Raw genomic sequence first — 21,378 nt, forward strand, 5'->3', positions numbered from 1 at the left:
TGGTGTTAACCTACTGTATTCCAACTTCTCTATGGTTTATAAACTATTTTACTAGCCATAGATTCATCAAAATAAGCAAACAACACACGAAAAACAGAATCAGTCAAAAACAGAATAGTCTGTAGTAATCTGTAACTAACGCAAACTTCTGGAACTCCAAAACTTCAGACAAAATAGGAAGACCTAGACAATTTGTTTATTGATCAGCAGCAATTGGAATCAATATTTTATCACGTTATGGTGATTTTTAACAATGATTTTCGTGAACAGAAAGTTTCTGGAATTTTCAGCAAGATCAAATAACTATCATCCAAGAAGATCCTATAGGTTAAACTTGGCACAAACACTAATTAAAACATAAAAACACATCTAACCAGAGGCTGGATCAAATATTTATTCCTAAACAGAATCAAAAAGCAAAAACTAAAAATAAAATTGGGTTGCCTCCCAACAAGCGCTATCGTTTAACGCCCCTAGCTAGGCATAAAAGCAAGGATAGATCTAGGTATTGCCATCTTTGGTAGGCAATCCATAAGTGGCTCTCATAATAGATTCATAAGGTAATTTTATTTTCTTTCTTGGGAAGTGTTCCATGCCTTTCTTTAATGGAAATTGGAACCTAATATTCCCTTCCTTCATATCAATAATTGCACCAATCGTTCTAAGGAAAGGTCTACCAAGAATAATAGGACATGAATGATTGCAATCTATGTCAAGAACAATAAAATCTACAGGCACATAGTTCCTATTTGCAACAATAAGAACATCATTAATTCTTCCCATAGGTTTCTTAATAGTGGAATCCGCAAGGTGCAAGTTTAAAGAGCAATCATCAAAATCACGGAAACCTAGCAAATCACACAAAGTTTTTGGAATAGTGGAAACACTAGCACCCAAATCACACAGAGCATAGCATTCATGATCTTTAATTTTAATTTTAATAGTAGGTTCCCACTCATCATAAAGTTTTCTAGGGATAGAAACTTCCAACTCAAGTTTTTCTTCATAAGATTGCATTAAAGCATCAACGATATGTTTGGTAAAGGCTTTATTTTGACTATAAGCATGAGGAGAATTTGGCACGGATTGCAACAAGGAAATACAATCAATCAAAGAGCAATTATCATAATTAAATTCCTTGAAATCCAAAATAGTGGGTGTATTGAGATCTAAAGTTTTGACCTCTTCATTACCACTTTTATCAATTTTAGCATCAAGATCTAAAAACTCCGAATTTCTAGAAGCCTTCTAGGTAAAGGTGGATCATATTCAGTCCCATCATTATCAAGATTCATATTGCAAAACAAAGATTTAATAGGAGACACATCAATAACTTTTAGATCTTCATCTTTGTTTTCATAAAAATTATAAGAACACGCTTTTATAAAGCAATCTTTCTTAGCACGCATCCTAGCGGTTCTTTCTTTGCACTCATAAATGGAAATTCTCATGGCCTTGAGAGACTCATTGATATCATGCTTAGGTGGAATAGATCTAAGTTTCAAAGAATCGACATCAAGAGAAATCCTATCAACGTTCCTAACCAATTCATCAACTTTAAGCAATTTTTCTTCAAGCAAAGCATTGAAATTCTTTTGCGAATTCATAAATTCCTTAACACTAGTCTCAAATTCAGAAGGCATCTTATTAAAATTTCCATAAGAATTGTTGTAGGAATTACCATAATTATTAGAGGAATTACTAGGATAAGGCCTAGGATTAAAGTTTCCTCTATACGCGTTGATACCAAAATTATTCCTACCAACAAAATTCACATCCAAAGATTCATTATTATTCTCAATCAAAGTTCATCCATAAGGATCAGAAGAAACACTTTTAATTTCATAAGTTCATCCATCTTTCCACTCAAAACATTAATTTCTTCTATCGCATGCACTTTTTTATTAGTAGATCTTTCAGTGTGCCATTGAGAATAATTAACCATAATATTATCTAGGAGTTTAGTAGCTTCTCCTAAAGTGATTTCCATAAAAGTGCCTCCCGCGGCCGAATCTAAAAGATTTCTAGAAGCAAAATTCAATCCGGCATAGAAATTTTGTATAATCATCCACAAATTCAAACCATGCGTAGGGCAATTACGTATCATTAATTTCATCCTCTCCCAAGCTTGTGCAACATGTTCATGATGAAGTTGCTTAAAATTCATAATATCGTTTCTAAGAGAGATGATCTTGGAGGGAGGAAAATACTTAGAAATAAAAGCATCTTTGCACTTATTCCAAGAATCAATACTATTTTTAGGCAAAGACAAAAACCAAGCTTTAGCACGATCTCTAAGTGAAAAAGGAAATAGCTTCAATTTAACAATATCATTGTCAACATCTTTCTTCTTTTGCATATCACACAAATCAATGAAGCTATTTAGATGGGTAGCGACATCTTCACTAGGAAGGCCGGTGAATTGATCTTTCATGACAAGATTCAACAAAGCAGTATTGATTTCACAAGATTCAGTATCGGTAAGAGGAGCAATCGGAGTGCTAAGGAAATCATTGTTGTTGGTATTGGTGAAGTCACATAATTTAGTATTATCTTAAGCCATCGTGACAAGCAAGCAATCCAACACACGAGCAAACAAGAAGCGAGCGGAAAAAAGGCAAAAGGAAAAGAGAGAGGGCGAATAAAATGGAAGGGTGAAATGAGGGAGAGGAAAACGAGAGGCAAATGGCAAATAATGTAATGCGGGAGATAAGGATTTGTGATGGGTACTTGGTGTGTTGACTTTTGCGTAGACTCCCCGGCAACGGCGCTAGAAATCCTTCTTGCTACCTCTTGAGCAATGCGTTGGTTTTCCCTTGAAGAGGAAAGGGTGATGCAACAAAGTAGCGTAAGTATTTCCCTCAGTTTTTGAGAACCAAGGTATCAATCCAGTAGGAGGCCACGCACGAGTCCCTCGCACCTACACAAACAAATAAATCCTCGCAACCAACGCGATAAGGGGTTGTCAATCCCTTCACGGTCACTTACGAGAGTGAGATCTGATAGATATGATAGGATAATATTTTTGGTATTTTTATGATAAAGATGCAAAGTAAAATAAAAGCAAAATAAAAGGCAACGAAAATAGCTAAGTGTTTGAAGATTAATATGATGGAAAATAGACCCGGGGGCCATAGGTTTCACTAGTGGCTTCTCTCAAGAGCATAAGTATTTACGGTGGGAGAACAAATTACTGTTGAGCTATTGACAGAATTGAGCATAGTTATGAGAATATCTAGGTATGATCGTGTATATAGGCATCACGTCCGAGACAAGTAGACCGACTCCTGCCTGCATCTACTACTATTACTCCACACATCGACCGCTATCCAGCATGCATCTAGAGTATTAAGTTCATAAGAACAGAGTAATGCTTTAAGCAAGATGACATGATGTAGAGGGATAAACTCATGCAATATGATATAAACCCCATCTTGTTATCCTCGATGGCAACAATACAATACGTGCCTTGCTGCCCCTATTGTCACTGGGAAAGGACATCGCAAGATTGAACCCAAAGGTAAGCACTTCTCCATTGCAAGAAAGATCAATCTAGTAGGCCAAACCAAACTGATAATTCGAAGAGATTTGCAAAGATAACCAATCATACATAAAAGAATTCAGAAGATTCAAATATTGTTCATAGATAAACTTGATCATAAACCCACAATTCATCGGTCTCAACAAACACACCACAAAAGAAGATTACATCGAATAGATCTCCACGTGAGAGGGGGAGAACATTGTATTGATATCCAAAAAGAGAGAAGAAGCCATCTAGCTAATAACTATGGACCCGAAGGTCTGAGGTAAACTACTCACACATCATCGGAGAGGCTATGGTGTTGATATAGAAGCCCTCCGTGACCGATGCCCCCTCCGGCGGAGCTCCGGAACAGGCCCCAAGATGCGATCTCACGGGTACAGAAGGTTGCGGTGGTGGAATTAGGTTTTTGGCTCCGTATCTGGTAGTTTGGGGGTACGTAGGTATATATAGGAGGAAGGAGTACGTCGGTGGAGCAACAGGGGGCCACGAGGGTGGAGGGCGTGCCTGGGGGGGGGGGGGGTAGGCGCGCCCCCTACCTCTTGACGTAGGGTCCAAGTCCTCTGGATCACGTTCGTTCCGAAAATCACGTTCCCGAAGGTTTCATTCCGTTTGGACTCCGTTTGATATTCTTTTTCTGCGAAACTCTCAAATAGGCAAAAAATAGCAATTCTGGGCTGGGCCTCCGGTTAATAGGTTAGTCCCAAAAATTATATAAAAGTGTATAATAAAGTCCAATAATGTCCAAAACAGAATATAATATAGCATGGAACAATCAAAAATTATAGATACGTTGGAGACGTATCAGAACTCAAGTCTACACGCGATGGATATGAAGAGGAAATTGCAGTACTATTGGAGAAGAATGAAGACCTGAAGAAGAAGCTAGGAATATTCATGGGAGATCCCAAACCAGAGGAGGACAACCATCCCGAAGACTACATCATAATCGACGACTAAAAGTGCTAGTTATCGACTAGAGGGGGGTGAATAGGCGATTTTTATGAAAGTCTTCAAAACATGGGAGATTTGAAGACAAACAATAGAAATGAACCTATTGACATGCAGCAGAAGATAGACTACACTACACAAGCCATAGTCAAGCAAGTAATGAAGCTAAAGTACGAAGACTATTAGCAGCTAGGTAGTATGGATCAAGATGGAAGATAGTATGAAGCCAAACAACAATAGTCGTCACACAGTGAAGTCAAACAGATAAGGCAAGCAAGCAAATGACTTCACGAAGACAGACTGTAAATAAGTGAGGGAAGATATAGAACCAGTTGCTTGGTGAGGACAAGGATTTGTTGGACCAGTTCCAGTTGCTGTGACAACTGTACGTCTGGTTAGGGAGACTGAGATTCAACTCAGAAGACCGCGTCTTCACCTTATTCCCCTTGAGCTAAAGACACATAGTCCTCGCCCAATCACTCTGGTAAGTCTTCAAGGTAGACTTCCAAACCTTCACAGACTTCGTTCACCGGCAATCCACAATGACTCTTGGATGCTCAGAACACGACGCCTAACCGGCTGGAGGATTCACAGTCCTCAAGTGTAACAAGTCTTCAGGTCACGCAGACAGAAAGACTTCAGTGATGCCTAACACTCTTTGCCTCTGGGTGTTTTGGGCTTTGTCCTCGCAAGGATCTTTCTCTCAAAGGCTTCGAGGTGGGTTGCTCTCAAACGACAAAAGCCGTGCACTAACTCTGAGCAGCCACCAATTTATGGTGTAGGGGGTGGGCTATTTATAGCCACTAGGCAACCCGACCTGATTTGTCCGAAATGACCCTGGGTCACTAAGGAACTGACACGTGTTCCAACGGTCAGATTTCAAACACATGTGGCAGCTTGACTTGGGCTACAAGTAAAGCTGACTCATCCAGCTCTGGATAAGATTTGCTCTCATTGTCTTCGCTCGAAGACATAGGATTTGGTTGAGCATCACTTCAGTCACTCTGACTTTGTTCACTTGGACCCCACTTAACAGTTCGGTGGTTCCTATGACTCAACAAAGAAGAAAAGGAAACTATGAAACAACTATGTCTTCGCACTCCAGAGTCTTCACGTGAATGTCTTCTCGAGTCATAATCTTCGTTGTGAATATCTTCACATACCACCATTGTCTTCACACATTTTTAGGGGTCATCTCCGGTAGGTAAACCGAATCAATGAGGGACTACTACCTGTGTTATCCTGCAATTCTCACAAACACATTAGTCCCTCAACCAGGTTTGTCGTCAATACTCCAAAACCAACTAGGGGTGGCACTAGATGCACTTACAATCTCCCCCTTTTTGGTGATTGATGACAAACTGGTTGAAGTTTTCAACGGGGATAAAAGTATGTGAAATTGTAAAGGATTGAGGTATTGTCTTCATAAGTGGCGAAAGGCTCCCCTGAACATGTGCATATAAGTAGTTTGCGTTTGAATGCAAATGCACATGGTAGGTTTTACTTGTGGAGATCATCTTCAACTAATGAAGACAATTCATTATGCATGAAAGGATATAACGAAGGTAATGACATGCATAAAGAAACAATGGACGTCTGCGGAATGACTTCGTGCGGGATTTATCATCGCACATGCGAAATTTATCATCGCATCACATAGTTGACAGAAAGCTAGCAGACGACCACCAAGTTTAAGTGTTACAACTCAAAGAACCAAAAGTATCAAATGCGAGAGTTGTAAACACTTGGCAAAAAGTATAGCAACCACCCATAAGGACCCGCTTGAAGACTATCAACTCATATGCTTCTCCCCCTTTTGTTAGTAAGGACCAAAAAGGTTAGAAAACATAGAGCTTCTACTCGTTCCCATGAGGAGAAGGTGAAGATGCAGGGTCGTCGTTGTGGTCCAGTGGTCCAGAAGTACTTGGTGTAGTGTCGATATGAGGCGAAGTTGTACACTACAAAAAAATACACTTCCGTGATGATACGTGTTTGTCACAGTAGGTCGCGTTTTTTGTCATGCATGTACATCCATGACAAATTTATGACAGAATCAAGATAGTCATACCTGTACTGTCGTAGAAGTGTTCCATGACATTACCAAAATTATCATCACGGAAGTGTCCACTTCCATGACGATAAATCGCGCGTCACAGAAGTGCTTTCGTCAAGGGTGACCGACACGTGGCATCCACCATAACGGAACGCCGTTAAGCTATCGGGTTGGGTTTTGGATCCGATAACCCGTTAACAGCCCCGACCAATGGGGATTTCCACGTGTAAAATCATCATTGGCTGGAGGAGACACGTGTGAGGTCCGCGTTGGCACATGTGTCACTCATCCAATGGGCGAGACGCGCCTATGATATGTTGACACGTGGACCGGTCCATCAAGTTTAAATGGGCCAGCCCAACTGAAGGCCCACAAGATTTTGCGGACCATAATGGGCCGGCCCAGCTAAAGGCCCACGAGATTTTGCGGACCATAATGGGTTGGCCCAGCTAAAGGCCCACAAGATTTTGCGGGCCATAATGGGCCGACCCAGGTAAAGGCCCACAAGATTTTTTTGTGCCATAATGGGCCGGCCCAGGTAAAGGCCCACAAGATTCTTGCGGATCATAATGGGCCGGCCCAGCTAAAGGCCCACGAGATTTCACCGACATTAATGGGTCAGACCAGCTATAGGCCCACAAGATTTTGAGGACCCTAGTAGGCCAGCCCATTAACTGGCTGCCATGTTTTGGGCCAAATGCCGTCCCATATTTGATCCGGTCCATTAATGGCCTGCCACACTCCAGGCCTAATAGTGGCCCATATGAGATCCGGCCCGTTAAAAGCCTACCATGTTCTGGGCCAAATTATGGCCCAGATCAGGTCCGGCCCTTTAAGAGGCTTTGGGCTCAATTATGGACCATATCAGATTCGGCCCGTCAACTGGACACTATGCTTTTGGGCCCACTTGCTAAAGGCCCACTTAGTAATTCGGCCTGATATTAGTTTTGGCCTGTTAAATGCCTGTTTAACATTTCGGCCCTATATTAATTTTGGCCTGTTAAAAGCCCGTCATATAGTTGGGCCTAACTACGGTCCGGTTTGCATCCGGCCTGCTCGCAGCCGATATCTGATTGGGCCAAACAAGGACCGAGACAATTTTGGCCTGTTAAAAGCCCATGATTTGATTCGCACAATCATGGGCCGGGGTTCATTTCGGGTTGCTGCCGGCCCGTGAGATGTTCAGCACGTTTCAGGCCCAACCTACATCGTGATTGCATGACGGCCCGATTATGTACCGTAATTTTACGGTTTGACCGGTTTACTGCGAAGACAGGATATATATACAGTAAAATAACTGCAGCATCGTGAATAAGAAAAAACCTAGACTATACAATAAATAAATTACGGCATATTACATCCACTGGGCATCAAAGTTCGCCACTATGATAATAAAGCACAAGCAGACAGCAGATTACATACACTGGGCATCAAAGATCGCCACCAGTGCAAATAAAGACGCCGACAAAATAATATACAAAACCGACAGCACTTCAATAGAGTTCAAGAAAGGTTAGCCCTGCTGGGGAGCTGCAGCGCAAGCAGCTGAGCAAGATGATGAGACTGCGCTTGTCCAACACTTATATCTTCCTCACTCTGAAAGATAAACAAGCAGACAGATGACAAGTTTTGCACATAAAAGTATCAGTGCTGACAATTCATCACATTTCTTACTGACGAATAAAGTGACACAGTTTAAAATTGCATTAACACAATATGGTATTGTTCAGGTCAAGACATGGCAGGAAATGACATTGTGAAGGAGTTGGCAGCTTCACGACACCACTGGATTACAGATCAAGAACTCATAAGTATCAATGGTTAGTGTGCTGTCAATTTATACCATTTCAGATTGGCAAATAAAGAGACGGTTTAAATAATAGTAGAATGATATGACATTATTCATAGTTAAGACATTGCAGAATATGACACTGTGCTGTAGTGGGTAGGTTCACCACACCACTGGATTACGGATGAAGAACAGAAGCATACATGCAGTGCAAAAGAAGATCACTTGCTCTGTATAGTTTAATTTACATGGTATGAAGAAGGAACTTGGTTGTACAACTAAAAACTTAAATTGAGAAAGGACAAACTTTTGTTTATGAACTACATAATAAACTTTAAACAAGCAATTTGATGCAAACACCAAAAATAAACATCTGTTGCAGTCATGCCTAACCAAATATATACAACAAAGTTTGAAGGCTTGAGATGGACAAACTTACATTATTGGTGAAGACAGGCTCTATAAAGGCCTTGTCCATGCTGATGGGGGGGGGGGCAATTCAAGAAGTTTATCACAGAATCTTCTTCAAAAGCATTGCCTTTATTCTACATTTTGTTAAGAGTAAATATAGATGTGATAATATACGAAAAAATGGAGAATATTTAAGATAAGATGAAGAGTGATGCTACATAACCAAGTAGCTATAAATGTAAGTGCAGCGATACAGGCAAAAGGTACAGCCAAGAGCAATGCATAGCTAAACTTCTTCAGTACCAACCTTATGGTAAGAGTAAATATAGATCTGATGTGTAGAAAATGGAGGGCAAAGGAAAATAAGCTGTAGAGTGATGGTACATGAACAACTACCTGTCATTATAAGTACACTGATAAAGGACAACATGTACTTACAAGAACAATGCAGAGCTAAAAAAACATTGGCATTGGATATATTCTACACTAATGTAACCATTCATACAGATCAGATAATTTGGAGCGAATTGATAAGCAAGCTATCATGCATACTGCTGTCACATAATGAACCAGGTATGTATGCAAGTACAGTGATACAGGACAACAGGTACTAACAAGAGCAAAGCAGCGGGCAGCATATTTGCGATATCCTGTCGTTCTTGTCAAACCGGAATTCTTCTTCGAGCAGATTTCCTGCAAAAAAGATCCGTAAGGCACATGCGGAAAAGTAGAAGTTCAAGTTGTCATGTGATTTCATAGACAGTACCTCATCCTGGGAACGAGACCAGTGCATAACAAGGTTTTTCCATTCAATGTCTTCTAAATTTAGCACAGGAGACTTCACCGGAAATTCGTTTATGGACTTGCCATCAAAGTGTGATTTCCTCAGGTAACACCGATACTGCTACAATGCTTCCTTGAAAAGCACAAGCAAGCTTTGCTCGTCATGACTATCCAGATTGACCCTCGCCTAGTTACAACAATGTAATGTAAATCATTAATGTGTTCAATCAGCGGAAAACAGGAAAATAATAACCATGAATAATAGCACTTACACGTAAGTTGGACAGGAAGATGTGAAAATGGTGTTTGTCTTCACAATAATCTTCCCATGATGGGAATATATGCACGTAGTCCCTAACAACATTGAAAGCATTGTCTTTTAAACTGGGAATAAATGGAATGGGGTTCCAATCTGCAGGAATTGGCTGTCTCTGCAGTTGGGATAGGTCTTCGGCCGGTGGACTTGCTGTACTTTTTGCTGGAGTGGGATTTTTCTGTGGTACAGCTGGTGCTATGGCAAATGAAATCGGTATACCTTTTGCTGGAGTGCAGGTCCTGTGTGGTGGGGCTAGTGGTGTGGCCAGTGAAGTATGGGTACAGTCTGCTGGAGTCGGTCCTACGTTTTGTGTCACTGGTTGTACAACCAATATAAGTGGGGTGCTGTCTGATTTCTCCGGCACCACCATGTTTTTCAAGGACTTTGCTGGTGCTCCTTCAAGTTTGGCAATCACCCTCTTCCTTTTTGATGTTTGATGCACAAGAACAGCATTTGAGTGGAAAAACATGGTATGATGACAGATGGAATATGTATTGATAATGGATGAGCATGGCATCTCGACATATATGATGAGTAAACTAAGCAGATGGCGGTGCAACAAAGTAGAAGAAATGCAAGACAACATATGCAAGATACCCGCAATCAATAAAACATTGCCAAATTAGAACAGGCACCTTGATGGGTGAACAGGACAGGCCATCTGCCTTTGACTCCTCGAGGTTAGAATAGTCAATAGGACCATATTCTGAACAAGAATCAACAGGTGGGGAGCGTATGAGTTTCATTGCATCCAGAATGGAACTCAATGCCTTGGTGCCAATTTTGTAAGTCATTGCAGTGTTTAGCTTCAAGAGTGTACTGCTGCTAGTGCGACACAAAGAAGCTACACAGATCATAGTGTAGATATAACAGGAAAACCTTAAGCATCAGAGTAAAATCAGCAAAGTGGAACTTGCTGGAATATATGTGCTAGTATTGCCGGTACGGCTAGAAAGGCTTCGGATACCAGCTCTCTTCAAGTGAAGGTGCGGTACTGTTAATATCAGTGTAACTCTCAAAGGCGACACAGCTCCCCGCATTTCCTTGCTATTCTTATAGGATTCAAGTGGGCAGGCCACTACAAATCCTATTCCTATGTTTACAAGATCCTACGAATCAAAGAGGCTCAAAGTGTCCATCACAACCGACCATATAGACCTCTACACTGCAAATGTCCCTGCTCATCTTCAGTACAAGGAACATACTGTACTACTATCATACTCCCTCCGTTCCAAAATATAAGTCTTGGTAGAGATTTCCACTATGGATCACATACAGATGTATCCAGATACATTTTAGAGTGTAGATTCACTCATTTTGCTCCATATGTAGTCCATGGTGGAATCTATACAAAGACTTGTATTTAGGAACGGAGAGAGTACATATTAAAGAAGAATGGAAGAGGAACATGGTAAAGAAGAGCAAGCAGATTTTGGATAATAAAATGTTGGTTGCGTAGTGCCCACACATGATGAACCAGAGCGCATTAAGAATGCAACTCCCAGCTGTCTCTCGACCATTTCAGGCGGTTGGATGAAGATCCTACGTCTCCTAACCCTTCTTCTTCCTCGTCTCTGATTCTTCCCATACAGAACACCGCACGGGCCGCCGGCCGGGCCACCGGCCCCCACCGCCTGTGTTCCTCCGCCACCCCCGCCCCAACCCCCACGCGCATCGAGTTTTCTTCGTTCGGCGAGGCCCCACAACCACCCGAGCCCCTTCGATCGCACCGGCGAACTCCGGCGAGCTCTGAAAAATCGACTGACCCAATTTTGAAATTTAGTCTACTGTGATTTAACTAGTGTGGAATATAAAAGGGGAAAACCATAAGCATTGGGAGTATAGTGTTGAGCGTGCCATGGCGGATCTGAAGGTGCAAACCGGACAAAGGCAACTTCGCAACCAAGACAAGAAATCAGAGTAAAGCAGTGGCAATCTATTTTCTTGCTGCGATAAATAAGTTGAGCAGATACGAAAGAGTACCGCCTCTGGTGCGGCGCCGTGTACGCATCTGCTGAGAATTTGACGGTGCTGCGGTAGCGATGGCTGTCGGCGGCGTGGAAGCAGATCTAGGAGGGTAGACGGTGGCGGCGGGGCGCGGTGGACGAGATGGTCGTAGGAGCGGCGCCAGCAAGGTGGACGACGGTGGGGATGAAGCGAGAGGACGGGATGCAAGGATCCCGGTCCGAAGCCGTGGATGAGAGAGGTCGATCTCTTGTAATGGACGGCGGCGTCGGGGTATCATCTCCGGCATGGTGGAGGAGGACGGCGGTGGATGGGGTGGCGGACGGCGGCGAACGGAGGAGGGTGGGTTGGAGAGGGTGTTTTGGCACCCACAGAGTACGAATTGGGAAAAGGGAGGTAGAGAGGAAGGGGGGAACCATGTATTCAGGGCGCGCTTGTCTCAAATGCGAGGAAATTTACAAACTTAGCCCTCGTTTCAAATTTCTACTACACCACAGCAACATTAGTCGGTTGGGGATAGGACGGTAATCTCGCATACACTGAATATTTGCCGACGAGAGTTTGTTTTTGGCGCCCACCGTGTATGAATATGAATCGGGGAGGGAGTCAATTTCGGTCGAGGACACACTGTGTTTTGGCGCCCACCGTGTATGAATCCGGGTGAGAGGCGGTTACGTCACATTTGGGTGAAATTACAAACCTACCCCTATCGAAACCTATAGAAATCCAGCAGATAGGCTTTGCGTGGCAGGGATAGGCAGTAGTGATTTCCATCTCGCAGATTTTGGTTTCGGGCGGTTACTGCGACTTTCCCCGCTTCGTTCAAATTTTGCAGAGTGCACGTTTACCGTGCCAACTCAATTCGAATCCCGTTTGTATTCTATTTTTTTCGGGCGGGATCCATTTTCAATTGGAATTACATTCTATATACATCATTTTTTATATATACTTTCAAAAGCACAACACCATTTATACATAAATATGGTTTACAAATGGCATGATCTCAGATTCATAAGGTTGTATCCATCAATTTGGATTTTCAAATATTTGAAACCACTTTATGTTGAAATCCAATGTATGCATTCCTCGCTAACTGTCTCCAATTAACGTGTGTTCATGCGGGTTTTTTTTACTTCTCAAACATGTATAATGTGTTTCACACATGCAACATATAGTGTAATCCCGTTTAGACATTAATTGCATATAAACCATGCATTGTTTGTAATTGAAGAATCTATGGATCACCAATATTGATAAACTATATAACATTACACGTGTGCCCAAATTCAAATGAATATGCATGTTTGATACACCAATTTGCGTTATGATATTATCGATGTCGTGATCTCCAGTTTAAATATTTGAATCCCCTTTAATCCAGATATTCGTCTCATATAGCTATCACTCATGCTTATATAGGACTATCTCTCTGGACCTATACGCGTTCATCGTCTCTCACGTATCTCTCGTGCTACCTGTATGTCGACAATGATCTTTTATCTTCGTAACACACTGACGGTACTCTCTCCTCGACCTTCATCACTCTATCTCTCTCTAAGTATATCTCGCTCCTTGTATGTGTCTCTAACTATGATTCTTCATGTGGAATCTCTTTCTCTCACACAAACACAAAACTTTGTCTCCCGGGGTCTCATTTCTCTCTATTATTCCCATGTGTGCCACTCGCACACCCCTCATACAGAGATGTCTTTCGCTCCTTAGATATGAGAACCTACGACTCTTCCTCTTCAATATCTCTTTCTCACACACAAACACAAACTCTGTCTCCCAGGGTCTCATATTTCTCCATTGTTCTCTTGTATGTCGCTCACACACACCCTAGAGATATCTTGCGTTCCCTCGTATGTCTCTCTAGCTATCACTCTCGTTGTGAAATATCTTTCTCTCTCGCAGACACAAAACTCCGTCTCTCTGGATCTCATTTCTCTCTGATATTTGTTTGTATGTGACTCACATGCACCCTCTCTCTATCTCTCTCACACCCACACACATAACCTAGCATTCTGATCCACTCGACTCCTATCTCTAACGCACACTAGCTAGCATCTTTATCTTTCTATTTATCTGTTTCTCCATCAACTTCTTTCTCGCCCTCACTCTTGATTCCTATCACGCACACTACATATGTTTCTCTCTACATGCAGTCAAGTGCCCTCTCACACACATATATAACTTCACCCTTTGAACCACCCGACGGTCATCTCCAACACCCAAACTAGCGGATGTCCCTCTAGCTAACATCTCCATCTCTGTATCTATCTGTAGTTTCTCCGTCAACATTTCTTTCTCGCACGGAGTCTTGCTTCCTATCACCCACACTATATATGTCTCTCCATACATATGCATTTATAGGTTGGTTTCCTTTGCACAATCGTTGCGCCTCACTCCCTCTGCTCGCCATAGATGCATGCTCCAGCCCACGCCACTATCTCTTAAAGACAAAAACACATGCTCAATTGTCGGGCCTTCTTCCCTGCATTCTCACATGCATGCATATTGTCATACCGATCCGTCTCTCCCATGTTGTTGATCTTATGACTTATGTCTTCTTTCTTTTATCTCGATCATGCGCGCGCGCACACACACACATCCCACGTATACATGTATACCTCTCACACATGCATGTTCAAGGTCTCTATGTCTCCATACGTTTAATTACCCTCAATCCTAACGCCACATCGAATCGTTCTCCTCTTTTGTGCACATAACTTCCGCCTGGATGGGTAAAACACACACTCACACTTAACAATCTCCTTCTAGCTACCCCCCACGCCTCTCACTCTTCCCCTATATCCCCGAAACCAATAAGACCATCCCTTTGTTTAATTCCCGCCTACATGCACCATCGATATATAGTAGTCTTCCTCAGTGTCTCTCGAACAAACACGTTCTCTCGATGTCGACTCCTCTCACGCGCACACACCTTCTCTTCCCTCTCTACGGGCATTTTCTCTCTCGCACCCCATCGTTGGTGGCCTCTGCCATACACATCACCTCTCTATGATGAAGCCATGCACACTTAAATTACATCCTCCACAGAGGACCCCGCGACACACACACACACACACGCACACACACACACACGCACACACGCACCCCCCCCCCACACACGCACACTAAGACTCCATCTCTCTCTCTCTCACACACACACACAACACACACACACACACGCACGCACGCACCCCCCCACACACACTAAGACTCCATCTCTCTCTCTCTCTCACACACACACAAACTAAGACTCCATATCTCTCTCCTCTCTCTCACACACACACACACCCCCCACACACACACTAAGACTCCATCTCACACACACATGCTCTAGGCGGAGCATTTGTTCCTACCACCCTTCATCCAACCTTACCCGTATGATAAACAATCACCTTTATTTACTTGCATAACATGGACAAATTCCACTTTACTTTAGTAGTCAGCAAACTTATCATTTGTACCCTTATAAAAAAACGAGTTGGCGGTGATGGTGTGCCTGCCATCTTGTAATACAGACCGTATGATCTATATCTGAGGATAGAAAGCAAACTATGATAATTTTACAAAAGATACCCGAACCTCTCTCCACATCATTATCTCCCGCAACCTCATTGCTCAGCAATTAAAAAAGGAATAAGTCTCTGGAACAATCTAGCATGCATGGTGGCCGCTGCCGCCTGCCGGCGCCGTCCATCCCCATGCCTCCGCCCGTTCCGACCACCAGTCACCACCACGCTCCACTCCTCCTCGCCTTATCTCTCATCTTTCATTTTTTTCGATGACATTCTCGAGATACCAGTTTTCCGATAAAATTCTTGAGATATCATTAGTTTTTACACATGGGATTACTCCTGCATGGGTCAATCACAACAGGTGTTCTGTAAAAAATGCATATTGATGTTCCGTGCAATGCACGAGAATCTTGCTTGTAATTATATAACGCAAATCACGAGCATGAAGTGACATTTTTTTGACACAACCACGTTAACATGGCCACGTAAATCACTAGCTAAAGTAAATACCATTATACTTATATCCCGATGCAAAAGGTTGAGTACATGTATGAAGAGTAGAGTCGCACACACGCACTCTGTCTCTCAGATTCTCTCTCTCACACACACCGGTTACGTGACGCCCACTTAAGCAGACACGTATGTTACAATTTGTGCACCCGCGGGTACACGTGATGCTGCGCATTTATTTAAGCAGGAAGGCGAACCCAAATAGTAGCTGCATTCATTCCCCTCCCGCCGCCTCTTCTCTGGTCGCCGTCGCCCGGTAGCCATGGGCCGACCGAAGGTAACAACATACGCCATACTCCCGCCGGAGCGGCGCTTTAATATGGAAATTTTAGTGGTCATGCATGCATCTTTTTGTGCTAGCACTCCTATATAAGGGTTGACCGGTCGCTTCCCGCGGACGTGCGCGGGCAGTGGAAGAGGAAGGAGAAGGGAAGCAGGCTATGGAGTAATGTTTTTTACCACAATTTCTTAGGAAACTGAGTGTAATAATTGAGTAGTTTTGCAAACTACCAGTACTACACCTGAAACGGTTCAAAACCTATACTACCTTGCCACCGCGCACTTCCCGCGTGAAACGGTCAGCGTCGCCCTGGAGCGTCAGTGCCGCATTAATGCCCGGCCAGAGCGGAGGCGACCTCTTACTGGCGCCGGCTTTGAAGTGGCGTGATGGCTGAGAGAGCGCCGCTTCCCGGTGCACGCGACTGCTCCGCGTCGAGATTGGCCATAGGCCCTGTTTGGATCCATGGGTTAGAGTTAGTTTGAGTTAGTTGGGGCTCAAATAGCCCTAAAGTATCCAAGCATGAGGGTTTAAATTAGAGCAAATTGCACCGAACCCACCAAAAAAAACTATCCCACCCAAGAGGTGCTAACTGGAGATAGTTCTCATTGGGACCACTGAAAAATCACTTTTCTCTCTCCATGAAGTGCATTTATTGTCAATCTAACCCTGTCACCCAAACACCTCTTTGGCTACAGTTAGTTCTGGGTTAGTCATGAGTTAGTCTAACCTCTAGCTAAGTTAGAGTATCAAACAGGAGCAGTATAGGACATGCAATTTGCTCAAAGCATACAGGCAAATTCGTACATGAAAGGATTTTTTTCTTTTTGAAAACGGAATGTGAAAGGAATTTTTTTAGAATGCTCTTGGCATGTCGCTAACATGTGATAGTTAACCGACCTCAATAGACGGCAGAAACGCCAGCCCGCCGCACTTTGATAGAGACGAGGAGGGAGAAGCGATACAGGCTGCTGGATTACTAGAGATAGGTGTCGCACGGAAGCCAAGAAATATGGTGATAGCGTGGGTTAGCCATGTACTAGTATGATGTAACTACACTGGGCTGCCGTGTTTTGTACTCTTCCAGTCCACTGTGGAGATGATTGGTTAATTTTATATCGCTGAATAATATTAAATATTATGAGTGCAGACGCTCCACCACGAGGTTCCTTGCTCCTTCTTGGTCGTCCGGAATCTATGTTCTTCCACTCTATTTTTTTTACGTGAGCTTTGTTCATCCTTTTGCTAACACGCGAGACATCTAGCATCAAGGTGCACGTGTTATGCAAGGATCGTTCCATCTATATGAAGAACACGTGGGACTGGAACTACGAGACGGACATGTACCCAGGAGTGGACGTACGAACCTGAGTAATGTAGCGCAGTAAGTGAAGTAGAAAGGCACAAATGGTATGAACATGCGTGGCATATAGGGTGTGTTTGGTTGCGTTCTCGTCTCAGCATAGTTGTTCCCTCTTCATGCATGCTCAACTCAACACCCCTCTTCATGCATGCTCTCTTCATGCATGCTTCTAGTGTATTTGTGCTAAACTAGTGTGGACTCATGCACTGTGACGCCCCGAGACCGACGCTCCAGACGCCTTCCATGTTTTCGTGTGCACCGTGTGTTTTATTTGTGTGTTGCATTCATCATTGCATCACCGCCTTGCATCCGTCATTGTTTTTCAAACATGCATCCAATCGTAGTTGCCGCGCCCCCCTTGCTTCCGTTGACCCTTCCGAGACCAACCTCGTTCTTCGTTTTCCCTCTTGCTTAAACCGGAGTCCCTCTTTGCACAGTGCTTCGCCCCCTCGCGCGCGTCCGAAATTTGTCCCGAACCCGAACCGGATTTTCGTTACCGTTGGGTCCGGAACATCCCCTAACATCTACAAAACATCTCCGTTTTCTTAATTGGACGCCCTAACCTATTTTATTCTCGACCGCTCGACTTCGATCGGACGGACCGGTTTAGTCCCTAACCTAATCCGCAGGCTATATATAATCTAGTCCAACCCTATTTTCCTAGGGATCCATTCCATCCATCCCATCCGCCGCCACTAGCTCCACCTGGTCTCCCCCCTTCCTCGGGATCTTGCCCGATCCACCCAATCGATCCTGCCTTCTCCTCCTCGTCTCTGCAGCGAACCCAACCAGCAGCCCCCCCTCGATTGACCTCCGCCGCGGCCTCCTCTGCTTCTCCTCGAGCCTGCAACAACAGCCCAACCGCGAGCCTCCCCACGCCAGCGCGACTCCCTCCTGCGCCCGAGCCCTCCGGCCTCGAGCTCCGCCACTCGCCAGGCCTTGCTTGCTCGCCGCCGTCGCGCCAAGTCCGCCTTCACCCTCTGCTCTCCTGCGCCTCGTCCCCGACCCCGGCGAGTCCAGCCACCCGGAGCTCCTCGGCGCCGGCCGGATCCGACGCCCTCGAGACCCGCGCCCCGCCGGACTTCCTTCCGCCGTCGCCAAGTTCTGCTGCCCCTGCTTCCATCTCCGTCGCCGCCGGCTGCATCGAGCAGCAACGAGCAGAGGACGAGGTGCCGCTGCCCCGTGCCTCACGTTGACTGCGCCCAAGTCCCCGCCGCCGTTGTTGTCCCGGCGCGCCTCCGCCCCTTCTCCGGCCAAGTCCGGCGCCCCATGGCCGGATCCGCCGTTGCGTGCTCGTCGGTGGCCGCCCCTGCTCCTCTCGCCCCGACTCCCCTGCGTCCTCTGCATCGCGTCGCCGACCTCCTCTCCAGCAAGGAGCCACCTCCGCCGCCCTTGCCCGTTCTGGCCGGATCCCGCCGCCTGGGCCCCGTCCCCGGCCACCGGTGCCCTCGCCGGGGACCATCTGCGCCGCCCGTCAAGTCTAGCGCCTCTGCTTCGCTCGCCTGAGCCAGCGCCTCGTCCCGCCTGCTGCTGCTTCTGTTCTTCAGAAGCGAACAGCTCGCCCGCTCACCCCGTTGACCGCAGTCGCGCGTGGCCTCCGCGCCTGGGCCAGCAGCCTCCCCTTGCTTTCTCCAGATCCGGCCCAGTTCGCCTCTGCCTCACCGGGCCAAGCCCATGGGTGAGAAGCCCCTCCAGTACCCCCTCCTGTACTCTATCGGACCAGCAAGATGCGGCCCGTGTTATTTTTTTCTCTCTTTCCTGCGCTGCGATTTTAGCATTAACCAGGAGTTTATAGTTTACAGAAAACCCCCTCACGTTCATGCATTAATAACTAATAAACCGTGCATCGGATTAACATGATTTAAACATGTAAAATGCTTAGAATTTTGTGTAGTTTAATAATATGCCATTTTCACCCATGTTAAAATTGTTTAAAATGTTGTTTGATTAAATTTGCTCGAATAATATGTTAAAATGATTTATTTCATAACTAAATAACCGTAACTCGGATTTTAATAAATTATATATGTAAATGGGGTAGAAAAATGCCTAGTTTAACATGGTGCACTTCATTTTGCTGTTTAAAAATATTAAAATTGCGTTTATGGCAGAACAGCACCAATCCCAATATATGGACATGAGGATTTTCCGGAATTGTTGTTGTTTGTTTCCGGCCTCATTTAACTTGCTTAAATAGTTAGTTTACTTATGCTTCACCCCTTGCCATGGTTAATAACATTTAATATTGTTGGGTCCATAAACGAGGGAGAACTAAATAATTAAATGTGGTGTTTCGTCAATATGCAACTCGTTGCATATTGAGCTCCACTTAACTTGTAGTATTGTTTGTTGCACTTTGCCATGCCATGCATATTTAAACCGGACATGCCTCATGTTTGTTTTTGCATCATGCCATGTGTATGTGGTGGTTGTTTACTATGTTGTTTGTTTCTTTCCGGGTTGCTTCTCTCGTTAGCTTCGGTTTCTTTCCGGAGTTGTGAGGATTCGTTCGACTACGTCCGCTTGTCTTCTTCATGGACTCGTTCTTCTTCCTTGCGGGATCTCAGGCAAGATGACCATACCCTCGAAATCACTTCTATCTTTGCTTGCTAGCTGTTCGCTCTATTGCTATGCCGCGCTACCTACCACTTGCTTTTCAAGCCTCCCAAGTTGTCATGAACCTCTAACCTTTGTCACCCTTCCTAGCAAACCATTGTTTGGCTATGTTACCGCTTTTGCTCAGCCCCTCTTATAGCGTGTTAGTTGCAGGTGAAGATGAAGATTGCTCCATGTTGGATTATGTTTATGTTGGGATATCACAATATCTCTTATATTATTAATGCATCTATATATTTGGTAAAGGGTGGAAGGCTCGGCCTTATGCCTGGTGTTTTGTTCCACTCTTGCCGCCCTAGTTTCCGTCATACCGGTGTTATGTTCCTTGCTTTTGCGTTCCTTACGCGGTTGGGTGATTTATGGGACCCCCTTGACAGTTCGCTTTGAATAAAACTCCTCCAGCAAGGCCCAACCTTGGTTTTACCATTTGACTACCTAAGCCTTTTTCCCTTGGGTTCTGCAGACTCAAGGGTCATCTTTATTTAAACCCCCGGGCCAGCGCTCCTCTGAGTGTTGGTCCAACCGTCAGTCGCCGGTGGCCACCAGGGGCAACTCTGGGCTGGCCTACCGGAAGCTTGGACAATCCGGTGTGCCCTGAGAACGAGATATGTGCAGCTCCTATCGGGATTTGTCGGCACATTCGGGCGGCTTTGCTGGTCTTGTTTTACCATTGTCGAAATGTCTTGTAAACCGGGATTCCGAGACTGATCGGGTCTTCCTGGGAGAAGGTTTATCCTTCGTTGACTGTGAGAGCTTATGATGGGCTAAGTTGGGACACCCCTGCAGGGTATTATCTTTCGAAAGCCGTGCCCGCGGTTTTGTGGCAGATGGGAATTTGTTAATATCCGGTTGTAGAGAACTTGACACTTGACCTTATTAAAACGCATCAACGCGTGTGTAGCCGTGATGGTCTCTTCTCGGCGGAGTCCGGGAAGTGAACACGGTTTCTGGGTTATGTTTGATGTAAGTAGGAGTTCGGGATCACTTCTTGATCATTGCTAGTTCACGACCGTTCCGTTGCTTCTCTTCTCGCTCTCATTTGCGTATGTTAGCCACCATATATGCTTAGTGCTTGCTGCAGCTTCACCTCATTACCCCATCCTTTCCTTCAGGCTTAAATAGTCTTGATCTCGCGGGTGTGAGATTGCTGAGTCCTCGTGACTCACAGATACTTCCAAACAGTTGAAGGTGCCGATGATACCAGTGCAAGTGACGCAACTGAGCTCAAGTGGGAGCTCGATGAAGATCTTGTTCGTTGTGTTGTTTCTTTTCATAT

The sequence above is a fragment of the Triticum aestivum genome, chromosome 1D (genome assembly GCF_018294505.1).
Source record: "Triticum aestivum cultivar Chinese Spring chromosome 1D, IWGSC CS RefSeq v2.1, whole genome shotgun sequence".
Taxonomy (NCBI): domain Eukaryota; kingdom Viridiplantae; phylum Streptophyta; class Magnoliopsida; order Poales; family Poaceae; genus Triticum; species Triticum aestivum.